We start from the raw sequence: 5,468 nt of genomic DNA, 5'->3' as shown, positions 1-5,468 counted from the left end.
TGTTGTTTTGTGTATTGGTTGGTTGTTCAGTTTTTGATTTCCCGTGTGCAGTTTTGGGTGAGAGTCTGTCGGTTCCCAGGTAAAACTTAGAGTGAGATTGCGACAGTGTCATCCATTGGGTCAATAAATGATGTTGTTTTGTAAGATTTGTATCTTCATGTAAAGGGCAAAGGTCGTTTGTTTAATTTGCAAGGTGTGAGTGAGTCCTTCACAACCATGTGCATCCTGTGGCATAAAGTTGACAATGTACAGTACAGCTGAAATGTCAAAGATGGTGCCATCTTACATGTTCTCCATGTAAATGAGCTCTTTTACTGGTGATTGTAGACAACAATGACACGTGAACTGAGTCAAAGCTAAAGAAAAGTACATATAGGCCGGCATTGTGTCACAGTATTTTGGTCACAAACTCATTGTTTTGCCGTGATGCATACTTGAAGCAGACTTATCTGACTTAAGTGCTGTGTTTTACGAAAACTTTGTTCTAAAGATCTGTGACATATTTGAATCACACTAGTTTTCTAATCGACATCACAACTGTGACAATTCAACATGCGGCCTTTGACAAAAAATTCTGAACATTCCATCCAGTGAGGGCACTGTAAGTAGTCTGTGTTTTTAAGGCTGTTGAAAATGAGCACACAATACAACAAGTTACCCACAATTCTCTTTGATTTGTACAATAACTTTGTTCTACGTATTTGCAATAATGTGAAGTATCCCAATAATTATTTAATTATAATAATAAAGGTACGTTTAGATATTTCAATTACCGGGGAGTTTGAAAGTCACTGTCAAATCACAGTGGTCTGCAAATTCTATGAATGCCATACTTTTGGAAACAAGTTATGACAAACTTAGATGTAAATTTGTATTATCATATCCACGGGTAAAAACTCTTTTTTGTCTGACAAAACAGGTACAGCCAGTCTCCCTATTTTTCCTGACCAAGTGCTGTGGCTTGGAAAGTTATATCTGATTGTCAGAATTTTAAGGAGTTTGAAACTGGGGGTTCTTCTCTAGTTGGTTGACAGTTTAGAAACAATAAGAATGAGTTTCAGCCAATCGATTGGCTTAAAGCTTTGAGAGACTGCACGCTGGCCCTATATTTGTCCATACACAATTCTGTATGGCTGAGGACACAGCTCTAGGATAATTTGGTAATTTACAAACTGCCATCTCCTCTCTAAATCCAACTTTGAAATCCAAATGAGAAAACACTTCTTTGATGTATAAAACTGGTCTGTGAAATTTTATCTACACATTGCAGACACTCCAGCCATCTCTCAGGGTACAAATGACTATGAATCATGGGAACCTGTGATGTATAAATCCCTCAATATCGGTCACACGGAAGGAATGCTTAAAGTAATGCATTTCTTTTGAAATTTAACTCAAGCCACAAAACTTTCCATGAGTCCCAGGTGCAAGAAATTGAATTAAAATTTGATGCATTTGCCATTTTGCTCGGCAGTGTCTAGACTTGGTTCAAGTCGGTAAATTTTAAAAAAATAAAATCATTTATAATAGTTTCTCTTGTGTCTCTCCTATTTCGTACAAACCTATCCGGAATTTGGCAGCTCACGCCAGGTTTTCCCAGCGATTGAATGCGTCACGTTTGAGTCTGCGCAGTAGTGAGTTAGTTTCTGCCGGATTCACGGGTGAAACTCCGCTGTATAGCGTTCACTCCACTCATCGCGTCCACTCACGCGCGCGTTTCACATGAAAGCAAAATACAAATCATTGCGTTCACTCCACTCAAACATTCAAAAATCACAGACTTGAACCAAGTCTAGGCAGTGTCCTATTGTACAAAGTATGTTTAGAACAATTACTCAAAATATATCAACTCAACTCACCTCTGTGATAGACCACAGTCAATGCACAGAAATCCTGCAAAAACTTGGATGAAGCTGGGGATTTGCGTACAGCATATCGTTTACGTCCCATACTAAAACCCTGCATCAAACAAGAAGGCTTGACCAGTTAATGTTACTGTATGTATGCCCTAGCCTCCCAAGGTGCACAACTAGCCTAATATCTTAAACTGGTATCGTCCTTATGGTGTACTTGTAAAGATTTCTCAAGAAGAAAATTACATGATTTCTCAAAGTTGATGCAGAGTTTCTGGCTTAGAAGAAATGCTGAGTATATATGCACTGCTATACCACTGGTCGTTTTATATTGTAATGTACGGTATTTTTTTTTACTCCCTATGTGATGGCCTGAGCTCGGGCAGACTTCTCTATCAGAATTTTTAAAGTGCTCACCGCATTTGTAATAAGGAGAGCAGAAAAAGAATTTTGTGTGAGATGACCTGCAGAACGTGTGCTGCATGCAAGCAACACTTCAACTGAGAATCGATAATCCATAGCATCGTAAAGGATCTCTGAAGAAGACATATCTGACTCAGGGACTCAGACACGTGATACAAAAGTTGATTTTACCAACATGTAAGGTAGTATGCACCTCGAAAATGAAAGCCTTAAACTTTTGTTCAAACTTTCCTAAATGAAACTTTCAGCCATTCTCTTACCAAATCAACAATAAAAGTCAGGGTTTACCGTGCAAAGTTTGGAACTATCAATGCAAATTACTCAACATTTTGCGATATTTGAAATTCAAAATGACCGCCATCCCTGTGAAGAATTTGGGGCAAAAATAAACTTTTAGATTTTCGAAAAACTAATCCGGTGAAAGTGTTTTCTTTCTCCAAGAGCTTTAAAATGAGCCCCCAGAAGTGATAGATCAGAAAAGAATTGTAGAAATTTGAGAGTCCGATGTAAATATGCACCACAGGTTCCTGCATAGACGCTTTCCCGAGGGTCTATGGTTCCTGTCATAATTCCACGGGCAGCTATCGACAGAAAGAAAGCACCTGAACACTCGCAGCACTGAGGGCGCCATTCCCAGCCGCATCTCATCACAGGAATACTGGCTACTTTTTCAGACGCACTTTACAGTTTTGTATATTTGACTTTGTTTGCCATTAGTGTTTGACTAAATTTATCTTTTCAAAAAAGAGTATACTATCATCAATAAAGGGGATACTATTGAGGAAAATGGGAAATTATCCCCAAACAATTCTAATTAACGAATATGACGAACGTTGACCGAACAGGTACTCATGTGGAGAGCAGCAAAGGTGAATCAACAATGCACTTGGCTGATTGGATGAAGTTAAGGCTAAAATACAAACCCTGACATGGAAATAACCAAGTTTCGTCCTAGAAGAACAGTGACGTTCAAGCTCAAAGTCTGGGTAACAAGAAACAAGTTTTGGAAATTGTAAGCAAGGAAGTAGGAGAAAGAAATCTAGCCGGTCTCTATCGGTAAACCCAGAATATGGTTCCGATCGTTACTTTGAAAAGTGTTAAGGAAAAGGAGTCATTGCTTGAGAACGGGATAGCGGTCGACAACGGGCACAAGCTTTATCCTGATTATCTTAATTATGATACCAAGAAAGTCGTCTTGGATAACCTGAGTCAAGAAATGGAAATGCAACCTGTCATCAAATTTCCAAACGTCTTTAGGCTGCGTTCACAAAAAAGGTAAGGGGGAGGGGGCTGGAGGAATTCAGGGGGGATTCGAAAATTTCGGGGGTAGTAGAGGGGGGACTTGAAAATTTTGCTCTACCTGTAGGGGGGACTTGTAATTTTTTGTTCCCTTTTATGTTTTATATTTTCCAATTCAAATTTTTGTAGGTAATTCAATGAAAAATGAATACCATTTTTATGTCATCCAATTGTTGCAATGTTTGTAAAAGTTTAACAAAATTTAGAAACCATTTTGTCACATTTCATGACTTTTATCTCGAAAAAATCTAAACGTGTGATTTGTTGTAAAAAACCAAACAAGCCTATAAATAACAGGGCAAAAGCTGCAAATGTTGATGATTTTTGCAAAAATTTTATGTAATGTATCAACTACAGTTTCTCCCTACGGCATTCTCAAACTCACAATATTCAGTTTGTCGACAAAGCATGTATATATTAATATGTATTAGGTGATGATTTAATTGGAGTCCAGACTGACAGTCAGTTGTCAGTGATACAAATGCATGCTACACATACAGGCCGTGATAGCAAGCTGAATACTGGACAGTTCAACATCCTGTAGGGAGTAGAACAAGAACTCAGTTGTATAAACTGAACAAAAATATTGTCAAAATTATCTAAATTGATACATATGGAAGCAACATATGGAAGACCACGAGACTTGAAAAGTTGTCCCAAATTTTTGAATTCTGGCATATGAGAAAGAAAAAAGATGGGGTCACCATGCTTCATTTTCTAAATTTTCCCATTCTTGTCATAAAATAATACAAAAGTAAACAAAAGTAAAACTTTGAACAGTAAAGACTTAATGAAAAAATATGTGAATAAATGGAATTATTTATTTTTAACCAAATTTACCATTATTACACCCAAAATTTTAAAGATTAAAACATAGTATTTTAGCCTTCCAATATTGTCAATTTTGAGTAGCATCTAATTCATACATGTCTTGTACTTTTGAAACACATTTTTGGTAGGTCACTGTACTCAGTTTTTTACAATGTGGTAATTAGCCAGAATTCACAATTTGCCTTCTCTCTCATGATCGTCATTTTGCGTGCTTTTCGGCCGGAGCAGTTGACCCGGCCAGAGTTGGATTAACTCACGTTGGCTTAGACTGATAAATCCAAAAAGTTCACTGATCCCTTTTGAATGAATCAATTTAAGGACTTGTCTTAGGAATATGACTTTAAAAAGTGCTAATAACAGTGTAGTGTTGAACATCTGTGAGCGGAACGCCGCAATACGTGATTTTTTCTGCATGCTCATCCTTCACAAATATGCGGGCTTGAGATAGTTGGGGGGACTTGAAATTTTGATCATATAAAGGGGGTATTTGAAATTTTTTAGGGTATTGAGGGGGGATCTGAAAAAAAATAAGATTTCAATCGCGATTCCTCCAGTCCCCCCCCCTCGTTATTTGTGAACGCAGCCTTATAGTGAAGTTGATATCAATGCAACCACGCAGTATGAAATAGACGTTTATATCGAGATTAATGATGAAGATAAACAGAGATATCCCCAAGCATGTTAGATTCGAACAGCTTGCCGGGAGACTCAACCGTAACAATCAGTTATCAACATCAGCCGGCAAAGGTGAATACGCAATTTATCTGTTGTATCTTTCATATTCTAGACCGGATTCTAGGCCACTGTGGACAAAACTGTCCAAAGGCAAAATGACTGCCGACAAAGGACCGTGACACACCCACAACGAGCAAGAACCTTGAACAAGGCATCGTAATCGATTATAATGAACATAACGGTCTTAACAAACAGATAGCTGTCTTTGCAAAGGGAAACTGCGGTAGAAAAGAGTAAAAAGAAATGACAGGAAAGTCGAAGGAAAACGATATATCCGAGTCAGCAAATAATGTTCCCGGTGCTGAAAGGCAAAATGGGACGAATGCA

The sequence above is a fragment of the Ptychodera flava genome, chromosome 21 (genome assembly GCF_041260155.1).
Source record: "Ptychodera flava strain L36383 chromosome 21, AS_Pfla_20210202, whole genome shotgun sequence".
Classification (NCBI taxonomy): domain Eukaryota; kingdom Metazoa; phylum Hemichordata; class Enteropneusta; family Ptychoderidae; genus Ptychodera; species Ptychodera flava.
This window is presented reverse-complemented; position numbering follows the sequence as displayed.